The sequence below is a fragment of the Hyperolius riggenbachi genome, chromosome 10 (assembly GCF_040937935.1).
Source record: "Hyperolius riggenbachi isolate aHypRig1 chromosome 10, aHypRig1.pri, whole genome shotgun sequence".
Classification (NCBI taxonomy): Eukaryota; Metazoa; Chordata; class Amphibia; order Anura; family Hyperoliidae; genus Hyperolius; species Hyperolius riggenbachi.
Window position 1 is genome coordinate 198,643,414 of NC_090655.1, and position 17,884 is coordinate 198,661,297.

Consider the following 17,884-nt stretch of genomic DNA (forward strand, 5'->3'; position numbering starts at 1 on the left):
AGAAAAACAGTAGTTTGCTGTGTACATTCAGTGTAGATGTCACATAGAAGCTCCTGGCTCTGTTTGGTTTAATGGAAACCTAAATTGAGAGGGATACGGAGGCTAACATATTGATTTGTTACAAAAAATAATCTAGGTTATCTTACATCCAGCTGATCTTTTTAGCACCAGTAGTTTCTGAGTCCCGCACCTGAAACATGTGGCTAATCTAGTCCAACTGTAGTCAGAAAATCTGATCTGCATGTTTGATCAGGGTCTATGGCTAGAAGTATTGGAAGGCAGAGGATTAGCAGGACAGGCAGGCACCGTGCATTGTTTAGAAGGAAAAAATCGTTCAACCTGCATAAGCTTTTGCTTTAGGTTCGGGAAAGTGTGGCACATGATAGCTACACCTGCAAGAGATAAGACTTTGAAAATGTTATCAAGTGGAAATGCATTTCCTTGCTTCTTTTGACTGAAGACGTATAAAAGTGCTATCCTGCGCTAGCCGGGACTTGAACCCAGGTCACAAGAATGGGAATCTTGCATGATACCCCTACACTACTAGCGCTTGTGGGCATTTTATCTTATGGCTCAAGCCTCAGCCACTGCTTTCCGACATTTTTCATCATCATCAAGCAAAAATGCACTGTTTTTCTACCAATCTGTCTAAGCATGCTGGCCAAGGTGAAATTCTCAAAAAACTTTCTGAAGACATCTTTTGGAGTATATCACTTAAAGGAAAGGCAATGCAAGCTTATTTTAATTTAATTTTCACAATTGCTACACTTTAGCTGCTAACATTTTCACTACTTTGAATCTGCTCTAGGTAGCTATCTCTACAGATCAAGCTATTTCTAAGAGCCTTACATAAATGTAGCCTATTGTGGAAAGAATTTTATAATTAATCTGTTAATCTTTATGTATATCCTTTATACCCTTTATATCTTCATGTGACTATAAGGACCACATGCACAGAATCAGATTAGTGTGTTAGAGTGACACTTTAAAGTAATAGTATTATTGTTAACCAGAGAATTATCACGATATCATATATATGTTATGTATTCTTCCTGAACTATTCACTGTGCGCAGTCTCATGTTTTTCCACAGCACCTTCCAAACCTCCCCCCAGTGTCATTCTGTACCAAGCACGGGGCAGTGAGTTGGAAAGAACAGCCTAAAACCAGTTCTCTGAAAGTGTGGGTGATTTTGAAGGACATGAGACAAGGAACTGATGTCAGAGGATTTCTCTTTCTTGTTGACTTTCTATTCATTTATGAAGGACACAGAGGAGGACCGGACCCACCCAAAAGAAAATACTGGACATTGCTCATTGGACTCATAGGATTACAGACTGTTTGGAGGGAGGAATATATTAGCATGTTAACTGGGGTATAAAGATCGACAGGTGGAGGAAGTCTCCACCCTTTTGTGACTAGCCAGGCTGCAGCTAGCCTGTTTCTGCTCTAATAAAAAGCTGGTATATAAAAGGGTCCTCAGCTGAGTGAATAAAGATTTCTAACATTTTGGCAACTGAATGAAGAGTGTCTCATGAGTAAATAATTTTCCTTTAACATCTGGTCCTAATTCGAACCGGAAAACCTATAGTCACAGAGATTTGAGGCCTAGGAGCGCGTTTGCGACTGGCGAATCTGATAGCAAGCCGGTGTAAGTCCACTGAGGCTACGTTCCTTTCAAAAAAGGTGGCCAAACGCAACTAGATCTCACGTCCTTGTGACATACGGTTTATTTCGAACCGTGAGACTTCTTCAGCCAAGGTCGGTGAAATCGCCTGCTTAGGATTCAAAAACAAACTTCTCGGGTGTCCTGAAAGCTTCTTAATTGTAAGTACTACCTTTTGTTTCTGTAACTTCTCATACACAGGGCTGCGCAAAATTAGAGTATAAGTTTTGATGTGTTGTTATATTGTTTTGTATGACGCAATCTGTGGTCAGTTTCCTAAGCTACCGTGTGCCTCAGCGGAATTGTACGTTTTTGTAATAGAACACAGCCGCGTAACAGGCAGTAATATCGGAGTGGATCTAGATCACAGATTGTTTCTGTACTTCAGTCGAGATTAGCCCACACAGAGGTTCATCACGTTGAGTGTTGTCCAGGTCTCAGCTGCAGCCCTCGAGGTGCCTTGGCAGGAATGTTTCCATCTTAGTGCAGGCACTCTGCCTCAGCGGGAATTGTAAGATCTTTGCGCTGTAATTGCAGGAATTGTTACATCTTTGTGCATAGAAGGCAGTATATTCCGGGAGGGGACCGCGGGACATTGTAAATCCAACAATAAGTGAGTGAACGGGATTGAAACAGCAGGAAGTGTTACATCATAGTGCTGTATATAGATCAATGGGGCAAGGTGCAAGCAAAGTTATGGCCATTAATGATGTATGTGTTATGCGCAGGAAAAAGTAAAAACAAATTGGGTAAAATATCGCAGCCTGTGGGGAATAAATATAGGGTTTTAGGGTATCTGCATTTTGACAGTTGTAAAGAAACTTGTTTTTCAAATTAAATGTGATGTTCAGGGTAGTGTGGTTTTAGAGAAGCAATATGGTTTACCAGAAGCTCAAAGATGGCTACTAGAAGCATGTACAAGGAGGGGCCAAGTCTTAGCACATTGGTTAAGGATAGAGAACAAAGACTTGGAGGAGATACCATCTACTGTATGCCAAGTTCCCCGGGGCCTTCCCCAAAACCAAACTCAGCCCCTCCCACAAAAGGTGAATGGGACCTCCCAGACATATGAGGCGGAATATGGTATTAATGCATCAGACATAGATGAGCTACTGGGTAAAGTGATGAAGGTTTTTAGCAAATATAGAGGTATAGCTCCCCCTGCTGCTGAAACAACAGATTCCCCTTATGAACGGTGTAGGATTGCTGTACGTGAGGTTTTGACTGAAGGATTGTGCAAGTGTGTCACACAATATGTTGTGGATCATAGAATCTGCGGACCGAGTGATTTTCTAAAAGATGCCCGGCATCCTGTATGTGTGATTAAGAAGGAAAAGAAAGTTAAGAAAGTTGCTACAAATGTCTATGGTTGCAGTGACAAGAATGGTTGTTATGTGAATGACCGTGGGCGCATCGCACGCCCACAAAAGCGCAGATTCAAGGATCATGAAGGTCGCAAGCAACGCGGAGAATGTTTTGAATGTGGGTTGAAAGATCACCAGGCCCGGAATTGCCCCCAGAGGGCCAGAGGGGCCACAGTGACAAAGTGTAGTTAAGGGTACTAATTTGTGCCCTAAGTTGAAGGTAAATGTGTAAGTGTATTACTGAAAAGCGAATGTCAAGATGGAATGTTACGTTGTGGTGTGTAAGATGTGAAGCTGGGAATTCTGAGCTCTGAAATCTAAATCACCAGAGCTCCCTGGGGAGTGTGCAGCAGAGGGGGAGGAGGGGGGCCTATAGGAGAAATCCACAAGTTATGAGCTGCTGTTTGTCTGTCTGTTTGTTGTTTGGGTAGTTTGTACAGTATACAGATGTCTGTACAAGTTTTATACTCTGTCTGTTTGATGTTTGTCTGAAGATTGAAAATTTAAAAGTGATTCTTACTGTTTGTCTGTGAATGTCGGTTATTTGAAATGTGTTTGTACTGTTGAATTCTGTGAAATTTGAGTGGAGTTTCTGTCTGGAATCTGTGAGAAGGTATGAGTTACGCCCACATTTCTGAGGAGGGGGCAAGAGGCTTCATGGACTACTAGTCCCAGCCTAGATGTGTGTATGTGTGTTGAAGCGGAACAGGGTGATTTAAGAGAATGCATGTCGCAAGATGAAAGGTTTGTTTGAAAAGAAGTTAATATATATATTTGTTTTGAAACCCAGAATGCGGGATATTAAAAAAAAAAAAAAAGAGAAACCCCGCAGATATTACTTTCAATTATAAGAGTAAATATGATGATTTTTGTTTTTTGCTTCTGGGAACAATTGATTGCTGCATTGCTGTAGTATGTGGGTCATTGTCATCGATTGATTGGCCGTTTTGATTGACACCTGATTAAATTTTTATAGTTCATGGATATGTTAGAAGGAGTTCAGTAAAATGACTTTGATAAAAATATTTTGACTACAATGCCTTGTCTAATGGCGGACTGCAGAGAGGGATGCATGATCGTAGTTCTCTGCCAAGAGCCCAACCCCACCCCCACCAGCCCCACCCCCCCCCCAGCCCCACCGCACCCCCACCAGCCCAATCCCACCAGCTCCATCCATCCATTCATCCCCCCCCCCCCGCCTATGCTGCACAGCCAGTTTGCTTGGGCATTTACGTCTTCATTGTCCAAAAAAGCTGCACCACCCTAGCCCCTGTACTTTTGTTTTCTGTGTTGTTTATTGACCAGAGGATGTTTTTTCCCATCCGCATCTGCGCGCAGTGACTTGTCCGCAGGGCAATTAACAAATCCCTGTGGATCAGTTTTATGTGCACAGGAGGGAATACACCAACAGGTCTTACAGTAGTGAGCTGAAGAACATCGTAGAATAGATAAGCTTCTATCTGCGTCTTTGCTCAAGCTGTGTGTTTATCACTTACCCTACGCCACCCTGTTATATGGGATCCCGTCCCCCACTGTTTTCACTACCAGCCTGTATGCTTTCCCATCATGCATACGTCTGCGGCTTAGTGGCGTCCGCAGGGTTAGGTGTCAGCAACTGAGGAGCCCACCCGTCCCACAGACCATGGATGTTCTCCGGGCTCCCACAACACTGGCCATTCACATGTGTGCAACATCCCAATCCCCTCATCTCCCGTGGCAACGACTTGGCAGTCCTGACATATGCAACTACAACTCCCTCTGCTGACTTGCAGTCTAAGACTTTACCTACAGGTCGCTCTGTACATTGCTGACCTACTAACCTTCCTTTGACTGATTTTGTCCAATTTATTTGTGGTGATGACACATGAGTCTTACATGTGTCAACAGGAGGGATAGTGGCTAAATTAGAATAAAACCACATGGGAACATTTAAGCCATTGCAAGAGGGCGCACATGGGCCCTCCGAATCCAGATTAATTAAAAGATCCAGAGCCACAGCTTGCTACGAACACTCACATGAAGCTTCGGTGGCTTTTGAAACAAAAGAAATGTTGTTTGAATCTTGCTCAAGAAGAACGCTTAGCGGTCATTTCCTTTTAAAACAGTAGCCAGATACAATCTGTTCTTGATAGTTAGCACCACGGGGTAAAGAGGGGCGGAAATTTGAGATCCTGAGGCGACGGGAACATTTGCTTGAACCTCAGTGCGACCACGATCTCAAAGGCTGTGGGAAGATATTAGAGGATTCTTCCTAAGGCACAGGTGTAGTTCTTTATCTTGAACCATGGTGAAAAGGAGATAAAAAAGGGGGAACAGATACCTAAAAAAGGCTACATAGGGGAAGTTGGGTTAGAGCCATAGCATCATTAAAGAAGAAGAAGAGTCCTGGAATGACAATGACTAAACGACCTCCATTGAACAGCAATGACAGGATAGACAAAGAGACTACTGACCCATCCCCACCGGACATTACTAACAAGATGAACGTGATTAGTAATATAGTTCTAGTGATCGGTGGAATTTTTAATTTTTTGGATTACTTTGGCAATTTTTACTGCAGACCGAGTGAATGTACCGAGTGAATGTGTTTGATTGTATTGTGTGTGCAGCAGCTAGACCGCAGATTGCTCTGGTACCAGTAGTGGCGAGTGGGTCTGAATTAGAATGTATGATACAAAGTATGATAAGTGTGAATCAACCACGGAACTGTACTACAGAGAGAGTCCGTATGAAGGTACCAGGCACGCCACAGCGTGCATTTGCTACAGCCAGCAATCTTACGTGCTATAATAGAACTGCCCCCAGTAACCATCCAATGATCAAGTATTGTGGAGAAATAGTGGAGATAACCGATGATAAAGGGTTAAGCCTAGGAACAAAATGGCAGTTAGAAGATACTTGGTGGACTTGTGAACCCAACAAAGCAGAATCATCATTGCCACCAGAATGGAAAGGGTTGTGTGCCCCTGTCTGGATGATAGAACATGTCACTATATTGCCCTATGAGTCCTTTAAAATTTTGGTGGATAAAAAGGTACACCGGAGTAGAAGAGAGGCACCAAAAGGGAGTTTGGACCCATATGTATATATTGATGCAATAGGGGTCCCCAGAGGGGTGCCAGACGAGTTCAAGGCTAGGAACCAAATTGCTGCAGGGTTTGAGTCAATTTTCTTATGGCCAACAGTTAACAAAAATGTGGATTGGATTAATTACATTTACTACAATCAGCAGAGATTTGTTAATTATACTAGAGATGCTATCGAAGGTTTGGCAGAGCAACTGAAAGCAACATCATTAACAGCATTGCAGAATAGAATTGCATTAGATATGCTGTTGGCAGAGAAAGGGGGTGTATGTGAATTTTTTGGGGAACAATGTTGTACCTACATTCCAGATAATACATCCCCTGATGGAAAAGTGACAGTGGCTCTTCAGCAGTTAAAAGACCTATCCGAAGAGCTGAAACGAAACTCAGGTGTTTCAAACCCAATAACAGACTGGTTACAGAACTGGTTTGGAAGCTGGACTTCATTTTTTCAGAGTTTTGGTATCGCATTCCTAACTGTTCTTATGGTTCTATTCCTGCTAGCCTGCTGTATTTTTCCAATGCTGAGAACATTTTTTGCAAGGTTGATAGATAAGCATATGAGTATTACTATGTATGCAGCCTTAGCACAGCATGATGAAGAAGCATACGGTGATTTGGGAGGAGATTATGATGGTATGCTGGAGGGAGATGGCCAGGCCAACGTGTGAGGCAATAATTCCAGCTCACGGCCAGAGCCTGATTTTTGTTTTTTTGATCATTTCACTTCTATGCCCTGACTTGCTGTAGTGCATACCCATTTGCAGCAAAGGGGAATAGAAGGCTGTGTTTGCTTGAATTTCTAACCCCTGTAGTGGAGACACATTTGCAGATACCTGAGGTTTAAGTAAGCATAAGCACAGAAATGTGAATGTAAATATTTCTTTTTATACACATATATGATCAAGCCACAACCCACAGTATTAATTATAAACAGGAGGGAAATGTGGAAAGAATTTTATAATTAATCTGTTAATCTTTATGTATATCCTTTATACCCTTTATATCTTCATGTGATTATAAGGACCACATGCACAGAATCAGATTAGTGTGTTAGAGTGACACTTTAAAGTAATAGTATTATTGTTAACCAGAGAATTATCACGATATCATATATATGTTATGTATTCTTCCTGAACTATTCACTGTGCGCAGTCTCATGTTTTTCCACAGCACCTTCCAAACCTCCCCCCAGTGTCATTCTGTACCAAGCACGGGGCAGTGAGTTGGAAAGAACAGCCTAAAACCAGTTCTCTGAAAGTGTGGGTGATTTTGAAGGACATGAGACAAGGAACTGATGTCAGAGGATTTCTCTTTCTTGTTGACTTTCTATTCATTTATGAAGGACACAGAGGAGGACCGGACCCACCCAAAAGAAAATACTGGACATTGCTCATTGGACTCATAGGATTACAGACTGTTTGGAGGGAGGAATATATTAGCATGTTAACTGGGGTATAAAGATCGACAGGTGGAGGAAGTCTCCACCCTTTTGTGACTAGCCAGGCTGCAGCTAGCCTGTTTCTGCTCTAATAAAAAGCTGGTATATAAAAGGGTCCTCAGCTGAGTGAATAAAGATTTCTAACTGTAATGAGGCAGCAGCAGGCTGAACGCGGACGTTTGTTCGCGTCCGCATCAGCAGCGCAACCGCCCGCATGGTCGCATGCGGAACGCGGAGAAACGTCCACGTCCGCAGCGGTAGCACGATCCACCGTTCAGTCGCAGACCTCTCGGCATACTCCACGTCGAGGCTGCACTCCTGGAACACCTTCACAGGCCTCATGGCATGCTGCTCGCCGAGACACCTCTCATGACAGTCTGGACCCCGTAGGGGCCGCGCGCGTGTGCAGTAGAGCCTTTTATACTCTTAGAAAGAGAGTCAGCTGACCAGCTGGTCAGCTGACCTCAGCAAGGTCCTTGAGCTGTGCTGCAAGGTCCTTGAGCCACGTTGTGATTGGTTGAATGGCTGGGCGGGCTGTTTGAGTCCAGCACAGTATAAAAGCAGGCATTCTGTCAGTTGCAAGTTGTCTGCAGTCAGCGAATACTTGTGTGTTAGCACTCAGACCCTAGTCAGATCCCAAAGTGTGCTAGAACCAGCTGGAGCTGGGGATCCACACTTAGCCAGATTCTGTTGATAGCCTAAAGTACTAATTGCATTGTATATTGTGTATGACCTTTTGCCTGTTACCTCATTATTCTCTTGTCTCCTGATTTTGTACCTCGCCAGCCCGTACCGTTACCGACTATTGGCTTGGCTTCTGACTTCCCTTGTGTTTCTCGATTCTGTACCTCTGCTCATCTGATTTCCCGTTGCTGACCTTGGCTTGACCTCTGATCTTGATTTCTGTCTGACGATTCGGTACTTCTCTGCCAGTTCTGATACCGAACCGTTTTCCGTTTGACTTCGCCCCCTTTAGTGGGTTTCCACTAAAGGGTTTACTTTGCTGAGTTCTTCTTGCGGGGAACTCAGTAACTCCTCAGCATATCATTACTGTTGAGGAACGCAATTCTGCGTTCTTATCCTAGTCGCAGAATCGCACACACTGCCCTTCCTTCCAGAGGTCACCTTCCCTCTGAGTTAACGTCAGTGTGGTGGGTTTTCCACAAGTTATCTGTTCCTTGTGTTTTCCAGAGTACGCATAAATATTTGTATTATTGGTGATGCCGCAGATCACCATATAATCAAATATATCTGTATTACTAGTGATACTGCGGATCACTAATAATCAGAAAACTCTGAAGTGTATGCACCAATCACCACATTACAGTACTGCAGACCAGTAAAAGTAACATGGAGGGAGTTGCCGAGCAGTTGCAGACTTTAACTGCAGCAGTCGATGAGCTTAGAAACACCGTTGCTGCTCAGCAGGTCCAGATCAACCAGCTGACTGAGGCCTTTCAGAAACTACCGGCACCACTTAATATTCTACCCTCCCCAGCCAGTAGCGAGCCTAAGATGGCTCTTCCTGAAAGATTTTCTGGTTCTCGGTCCGACTTCAGTAATTTCAAAAATCGTTGTTTAGCCTATTTTCAGATGAGGCCCATGTCATCTGGTTCTGAGGTACAGAGAGTAACTTTAATTAAAACTTTGTTACAAGGGGATTCTCAGACATGGGCTTTCAGCTTACCTGAGGGTCACACTGCCTTATCTTCTGTGTCCGAGTTTTTCAAGAACATGGCCATCATATATGAGGATCCTGATTTAGCCGGCACTGCCGAGCGTAAACTCCGAAGCCTAAAGCAAGGCAATCGTATGGTTGAGGAGTACGCTGCCGAGTTTAGAAGGTGGGCGGTCTCAGCGAGGTGGGATCAGTTCACTCTTCTAGACACATACATGACCGGTCTCTCTGAGTCTATTATTGATGTCATGATAAGCCACCCTGAGCCCAAAGACGTAGATGCAGCTATTGCCTTATCGGTTAAAATCGATAGACGCATTCGTTATCATAAAAAGGGCAGGTCATCTGTGCTAGTTAGAGCGCCCTCTACTGTTGGTTCCCCTGAGGTTCCAGAGGAGGAGCCAATGCAGTTGGGGCACGGACGACTCTCAGTCGCTGAGAAAGCTAGGAGAAGGAAGGAGGGTCTGTGTCTATATTGTGGGGAAAGGGGTCATCGAGTGCAGAACTGCAGTAAGAAGGCGGAAAACTTGTCCGCTTAGGGATGGTTGGAGGTACCACCCTAAGCGAGCCAGTTCTACCTCCATGTCAGAATAAAATCTTGCTGCCCTGTTCTCTTCATTGGGAGAACAGTGACTTCCTTACCTCTGCATTTGTTGACTCTGGGTCAGCTGCCAACTTCATTGACAGAGACCTTGCTTTAAACTTTAACATTCCCATTCTTCCCATACAAAGACACATCTATGTTACAGCAATCGATGACTCTCCTTTACAGAACAAGACACCTCTTTGTCAAACTCCGCCGCTCACACTTCAGGTTGGAGTATTGCACACTGAGGTCATCCAGTTCTATGTTCTAAAGATGGCCACCTCATCCGTCATACTGGGGCTACCATGGTTGAAGAAGCATTCCCCTCAAATAGACTGGAAAGAGGGTCAATTATCTGCCTGGTCCCCCTATTGTCAGGAGAATTGTCTGAAATCTATTTCTGTGTGTGCTTCAGAGGTCCAGGTCCAGGGGGTCCCATCTCAGTACACTGATTTTTCCGATGTATTTTGTCCTCGATCTGCTGACAGGTTGCCTCCACATAGACCCTATGACTGCCCCATTGAATTGAGACCGGGTACACTGCCTCCTAGGGGTCGTTTGTACAACCTCTCCAGCCCTGAAAAGGTTGCAATGAAAGATTACATCAAGGAGAACTTGGAGAAGGGATTTATCCGCGCCTCCAAGTCTCCTGCGGGTGCAGGTTTCTTTTTTGTTAAAAAAAAGGATGGTGGTCTTCGCCCCTGCATAGACTACAGGCAGCTAAACAAAATCACCATAAAAAATCGATACCCTCTTCCACTCATTGATGACCTGTTTACTCAGATTACTGAGGCCTGTGTTTTTTCAAAATTAGACTTGAGGGGGGCATACAATCTTATTCGGATTAGAGAGGGCGACGAGTGGAAGACCGCATTTAACACTCCTGACGGTCACTATGAGTATTTAGTTATGCCCTTTGGATTGTGCAATGCCCCAGCTGTCTTTCAGGAGTTTGTAAATGATATTTTCAGAGATGTGTCTGGCAGGTTCACAGTGGTCTATCTGGATGATATTCTAATTTTTTCAAAAAATTTACAGGAACACAGGCAGCATGTAAAATTTGTGTTACAGAAGCTCAGGGAGAACCAGTTATATGCTAAACTGGAGAAATGCCTCTTCGAGGTGAAAGAGGTGGCATTTTTAGGGTATATCATTTCCACCTCTGGACTGGCAATGGATCCAAGCAAAGTCTCAGCAGTTTTGGATTGGCCGCAACCTTCAGGCCTCAAAGCCCTGCAGAGATTTTTAGGCTTTGCTAACTATTATAGGCGGTTTATTAAGGGGTACTCTTCAGTTGTCGCCCCCATGACCCAGTTGACCAAGAAAGGCGCTGATGCGACTAACTGGTCACCAGAGGCCATTGAGGCCTTTCAATCATTAAAAAGATCTTTTTGTTCCGCCCCCATATTGCGTCATGTTGACGTCACCCGCCCCTTCATAGTAGAGGTAGATGCATCGGAGGTTGGGGTTGGGGCAGTCCTCTCGCAAGCTTTTGGACCCGATAATAAGGTTCATCCTTGTGCATTTTTTTCAAGAAAGTTTGCACCGGCAGAGAGGAATTATGATGTGGGGAACCGGGAATTGTTGGCTGTTAAGTTAGCTCTAGAGGAGTGGCGTCATTGGTTGGAGGGGGCAGAATTTCCCTTTACTGTTTATACTGACCATAAGAACCTTGAATACATTGAGAAGGCCAAAAGATTAACACCCAGGCAGGCGAGATGGGCACTTTTTTTTTCCCGGTTTGATTTTATCATAACCTATAAGCCTGGGGATAAGAATGTTAAGGCTGACGCCTTATCCAGGTGTTTTGAATCTGAATCTGCCCTACCAGCCACCCCTGTCAATATTCTACCTGAAAGGTATTTTCTGTCAGCCACGGAGATCTCCGAAGACTTGTCAAAATCGCTTATTGCATGCCAGTCCAATGTTCCCAATGGAAAACCTGAGGGACTTCTGTACGTCCCTATTCGTTTTCGGGAACGGGTGCTCCAGATGTTTCATGAACATAAGAATGTGGGACATCCAGGTATTGCCAGAACCCAGGAACTCTTGAATAGGGCAGTCTGGTGGCCTTCTTACATGTCTGATTGTGAGGAATTTGTTAAGTCCTGCTCTGTCTGTGCCAGGAGTAAGTCCTCCAGGAAAGCTCCAGCAGGCTCTCTTCAGCCCCTGCCTTCTCCACAGGTTCCATGGTCTCACATTTCCATGGATTTTGTGGGTGAGCTGCCTGAATCTGAAGGTAACACTGTCATCTGGGTTGTTACGGACAGATTTAGTAAAATGGCACATTTCGTTGCTCTGTCTGGGTTTCCATCTGCCCAAAAATTGGCAGATTTGTTTATTAATAACATCTTTAAGTTACATGGAATTCCGGTGGATATTGTATCTGATAGGGGGGTACAATTTGTGTCAAAATTCTGGAGGGCCTTTTGTAAGGATCTGGGGATTTCTTTATCATTTTCTTCAGGTTACCATCCCCAGACTAATGGGCAGACGGAGAGGATCAATCAGTCCATGGAGCAATTTCTTAGATGTTACATAGCAGATGCACAACATCTCTGGACAAGATTCCTTCCATTTGCCGAATTTGCCCACAATAACCTGAAAAACGCATCCTCTGGTTATTCTCCCTTTCAGATTGTCAATGGGAAGTGTCCCAAGTTTACGTCACTTCCAGTCAAGGAGTCACCTCTTCCAGCTCTCCAGGAATGGCAGGGGACTTTCAGAGAGATCTGGGGGAAGGTCAGAGATAATTTGGACAAAGCTTTTTCTGTTCAAAAGAAATTTGCTGATAGAAAACGTTCCACTGAGTGGAACTTTATTCCAGGAGATTATGTTTGGGTCTCTACTAGACACATTCCTCTCAGGCAACCATCAGCAAAATTAGGTCCTCGCTTTATCGGGCCTTTTCCTATAGAGAGTAGGATCAATGAGGTCACCTACAGGGTAAAATTACCAACTAATATGAGATGTGGCAGGACTTATCATGTTTCTTTATTGAAGCCTGCGGTAAGGGTAGATTCTACTCCCCCTGCTCCTGTGGTAGTGGATGGGGAATTGGAATATGAAGTCCAGGACATTTTAGATTCCCGTTTTTCACGCAACAAGCTCCAGTATCTGGTGCACTGGAAGGGGTACGGGCCAGAGGAGAGGTCATGGGTTCCCCTTCGAGATCTTCATGCTGAGGAGAAAAGGAGGAGATTTCATGAGTTGTATCCTGGGAAACCGGGTGAGGCACGCCCGGAGGTCATGCCTGAAAGGGGGGGTACTGTAATGAGGCAGCAGCAGGCTGAACGCGGACGTTTGTTCGCGTCCGCATCAGCAGCGCAACCGCCCGCATGGTCGCATGCGGAACGCGGAGAAACGTCCACGTCCGCAGCGGTAGCACGATCCACCGTTCAGTCGCAGACCTCTCGGCATACTCCACGTCGAGGCTGCACTCCTGGAACACCTTCACAGGCCTCATGGCATGCTGCTCGCCGAGACACCTCTCATGACAGTCTGGACCCCGTAGGGGCCGCGCGCGTGTGCAGTAGAGCCTTTTATACTCTTAGAAAGAGAGTCAGCTGACCAGCTGGTCAGCTGACCTCAGCAAGGTCCTTGAGCTGTGCTGCAAGGTCCTTGAGCCACGTTGTGATTGGTTGAATGGCTGGGCGGGCTGTTTGAGTCCAGCACAGTATAAAAGCAGGCATTCTGTCAGTTGCAAGTTGTCTGCAGTCAGCGAATACTTGTGTGTTAGCACTCAGACCCTAGTCAGATCCCAAAGTGTGCTAGAACCAGCTGGAGCTGGGGATCCACACTTAGCCAGATTCTGTTGATAGCCTAAAGTACTAATTGCATTGTATATTGTGTATGACCTTTTGCCTGTTACCTCATTATTCTCTTGTCTCCTGATTTTGTACCTCGCCAGCCCGTACCGTTACCGACTATTGGCTTGGCTTCTGACTTCCCTTGTGTTTCTCGATTCTGTACCTCTGCTCATCTGATTTCCCGTTGCTGACCTTGGCTTGACCTCTGATCTTGATTTCTGTCTGACGATTCGGTACTTCTCTGCCAGTTCTGATACCGAACCGTTTTCCGTTTGACTTCGCCCCCTTTAGTGGGTTTCCACTAAAGGGTTTACTTTGCTGAGTTCTTCTTGCGGGGAACTCAGTAACTCCTCAGCATATCATTACTGTTGAGGAACGCAATTCTGCGTTCTTATCCTAGTCGCAGAATCGCACACACTGCCCTTCCTTCCAGAGGTCACCTTCCCTCTGAGTTAACGTCAGTGTGGTGGGTTTTCCACAAGTTATCTGTTCCTTGTGTTTTCCAGAGTACGCATAAATATTTGTATTATTGGTGATGCCGCAGATCACCATATAATCAAATATATCTGTATTACTAGTGATACTGCGGATCACTAATAATCAGAAAACTCTGAAGTGTATGCACCAATCACCACATTACACTAACATTTTGGCAACTGAATGAAGAGTGTCTCATGAGTAAATAATTTTCCTTTAACACTATCCAGCTCATTTAGAAAATTGTGCAGTAAGAAAAACAGTAGTTTGCTGTGTACATTCAGTGTAGATGTCACATAGAAGCTCCTGGCTCTGTTTGGTTTAATGGAAACCTAAATTGAGAGGGATACGGAGGTTAACATATTGATTTTTTACAAAAAATAATCTAGGTTATCTTACATCCAGCTGATCTTTTTAGCACCAGTAGTTTCTGAGTCCCGCACCTGAAACATGTGGCTAATCTAGTCCAACTGTAGTCAGAAAATCTGATCTGCATGTTTGATCAGGGTCAATGGCTAAAAGTATTGGAAGGCAGAGGATTAGCAGGACAGGCAGGCACCGTGCATTGTTTAGAAGGAAAAAATAGTTCAACCTGCATAAGCTTTTGCTTTAGGTTCGGGAAAGTGTGGCACATGATAGCTACACCTGCACGAGATAAGACTTTGGAAATGTTATCAAGTGGAAATGCATTTCCTTGCTTCTTTTGACTGAAGACGTATAAAAGTGCTATCCTGTGCTAGCCGAGACTCAAACCCGGGTCGCAAGAATGGGAATCTTGCATGATACCCCTACACTACTAGCGCTTGTGGGCATTTTATCTTATGGCTCAAGCCTCAGGCACTGCTTTATGACATCTTTCATCATCATCAAGCAAAAATGCACTGTTTTTTTACCAATCTTTCTAAGCATGCTGGCCAAGGTGAAATTCTCAAAAAACTTTCTGAAGACATCTTTTGGAGTATATCACTTAAAGGAAAGGCAATGCAAGCTTATTTTAATTTAATTTTCACAATTGCTACACTTTAGCTGCTAACATTTTCACCACGTTGAATCGCTCTAGGTAGCTATCTCTACAGATCAAGCTATTTGTAAGAGCCTTACATAAATGTAGCCTATCCAGCTCATTTAGAAAATTGTGCAGTAAGAAAAACAGTAGTTTGCTGTGTACATTCAGTGTAGATGTCATATAGAAGCTCCTGGCTCTGTTTGGTTTAATGGAAACCCAAATTGAGAGGGATACGGAGGCTAACATATTGATTTTTTACAAAAAATAATGTAGGTTATCTTACATCCAGCTGATCTTTTTAGCACCAGTAGTTTCTGAGTTCCGCACCTGAAACATGTGGCTAATCTAGTCCAACTGTAGTCAGAAAATCTGATCTGCATGTTTGATCAGGGTCTATGGCTAAAAGTATTGGAAGGCAGAGGATTAGCAGGACAGGCAGGCACCGTGCATTGTTTAGAAGGAAAAAATCGTTCAACCTGCATAAGCTTTTGCTTTAGGTTCGGGAAAGTGTGGCACATGATAGCTACACCTGCAAGAGATAAGACTTTGGAAATGTTATCAAGTGGAAATGCATTTCCTTGCTTCTTTTGACTGAAGACGTATAAAAGTGCTATCCTGCGCTAGCCGGGACTCGAACAAGGGTCGCAAGAATGGGAATCTTGCATGATACCCCTACACTACTAGCGCTTATGGGCATTTTATCTTATGGCTCAAGCCTCAGCCACTGCTTTCCGACATCTTTCATCATCATCAAGCAAAAATGCACTGTTTTTCTACCAATCTTTCTAAGCATGCTGGCCAAGGTGAAATTCTCAAAAAACTTTCTGAAGACATCTTTTGGAGTATATCACTTAAAGGAAAGGCAATGCAAGCTTATTTTAATTTAATTTTCACAATTGCTACACTTTAGCTGCTAACATTTTCACCACGTTGAATCGCTCTAGGTAGCTATCTCTACAGATCAAGCTATTTGTAAGAGCCTTACATAAATGTAGCCTATCCAGCTCATTTAGAAAATTGTGCAGTAAGAAAAACAGTAGTTTGCTGTGTACATTCAGTGTAGATGTCACATAGAAGCTCCTGGCTCTGTTTGGTTTAATGGAAACCCAAATTGAGAGGGATACGGAGGCTAACATATTGATTTTTTACAAAAAATAATGTAGGTTATCTTACATCCAGCTGATCTTTTTAGCACCAGTAGTTTCTGAGTCCCGCACCTGAAACATGTGGCTAATCTAGTCCAACTGTAGTCCGAAAATCTGATCTGCATGTTTGATCAGGGTCTATGGCTAAAAGTATTGGAAGGCAGAGGATTAGCAGGACAGGCAGGCACCGTGCATTGTTTAGAAGGAAAAAATTGTTCAACCTGCATAAGCTTTTGCTTTAGGTTCGGGAAAGTGTGGCACATGATAGCTACACCTGCAAGAGATAAGACTTTGGAAATGTTATCAAGTGGAAATGCATGTCCTTGCTTCTTTTGACTGAAGACGTATAAAAGTGCTATCCTGCGCTAGCCGGGACTCGAACCCAGGTCGCAAGAATGGGAATCTTGCATGATACCCCTACACTACTAGCGCTTGTGAGCATTTTATCTTATGGCTCAAGCCTCAGCCACTGCTTTCCGACATCTTTCATCATCATCAAGCAAAAATCAAGCTATTTCTAAGAGCCTTACATAAATGTAGCCTATCCAGCTCATTTAGAAAATTGTGCAGTAAGAAAAACAGTAGTTTGCTGTGTACATTCAGTGTAGATGTCACATAGAAGCTCCTGGCTCTGTTTGGTTTAATGGAAACCTAAATTGAGAGGGATACGGAGGCTAACATATTGATTTTTTACAAAAAATAATGTAGGTTATCTTACATCCAGCTGATCTTTTTAGCACCAGTAGTTTCTGAGTCCCGCACCTGAAACATGTGGCTAATCTAGTCCAACTGTAGTCAGAAAATCTGATCTGCATGTTTGATCAGGGTCTATGGCTAAAAGTATTGGAAGGCAGAGGATTAGCAGGACAGGCAGGCACCGTGCATTGTTTAGAAGGAAAAAATTGTTCAACCTGCATAAGCTTTTGCTTTAGGTTCGGGAAAGTGTGGCACATGATAGCTACACCTGCAAGAGATAAGACTTTGGAAATGTTATCAAGTGGAAATGCATGTCCTTGCTTCTTTTGACTGAAGACGTATAAAAGTGCTATCCTGCGCTTGCCGGGACTCGAACCCAGGTCGCAAGAATGGGAATCTTGCATGATACCCCTACACTACTAGCGCTTGTGAGCATTTTATCTTATGGCTCAAGCCTCAGCCACTGCTTTCCGACATCTTTCATCATCATCAAGCAAAAATCAAGCTATTTCTAAGAGCCTTACATAAATGTAGCCTATCCAGCTCATTTAGAAAATTGTGCAGTAAGAAAAACAGTAGTTTGCTGTGTACATTCAGTGTAGATGTCACATAGAAGCTCCTGGCTCTGTTTGGTTTAATGGAAACCTAAATTGAGAGGGATACGGAGGCTAACATATTGATTTTTTACAAAAAATAATCTAGGTTATCTTACATCCAGCTGATCTTTTTAGCACCAGTAGTTTCTGAGTCCCGCACCTGAAACATGTGGCTAATCTAGTCCAACTGTAGTCAGAAAATCTGATCTGCATGTTTGATCAGGGTCTATGGCTAAAAGTATTGGAAGGCAGAGGATTAGCAGGACAGGCAGGCACCGTGCATTGTTTAGAAGGAAAAAATCGTTCAACCTGCATAAGCTTTTGCTTTAGGTTCG

General features: G+C 43.8%; 3 non-coding genes across 3 annotated transcripts; all 3 read right to left on the reverse strand.

Moving 5' to 3' along the window:
- Positions 1-479: 479 nt before the first annotated feature.
- TRNAG-CCC (transfer RNA glycine (anticodon CCC)) lies at positions 480-550 on the reverse strand. Its single transcript has one exon. It is a non-coding gene; the product is annotated as a tRNA-Gly (tRNA).
- Positions 551-16,618: 16,068 nt separating this feature from the next.
- On the reverse strand, positions 16,619-16,689 carry TRNAG-CCC (transfer RNA glycine (anticodon CCC)). Its single transcript has one exon. It is a non-coding gene; the product is annotated as a tRNA-Gly (tRNA).
- Positions 16,690-17,308: 619 nt separating this feature from the next.
- TRNAG-CCC (transfer RNA glycine (anticodon CCC)) lies at positions 17,309-17,379 on the reverse strand. The gene has a single exon. It is a non-coding gene; the product is annotated as a tRNA-Gly (tRNA).
- Positions 17,380-17,884: the final 505 nt, after the last annotated feature.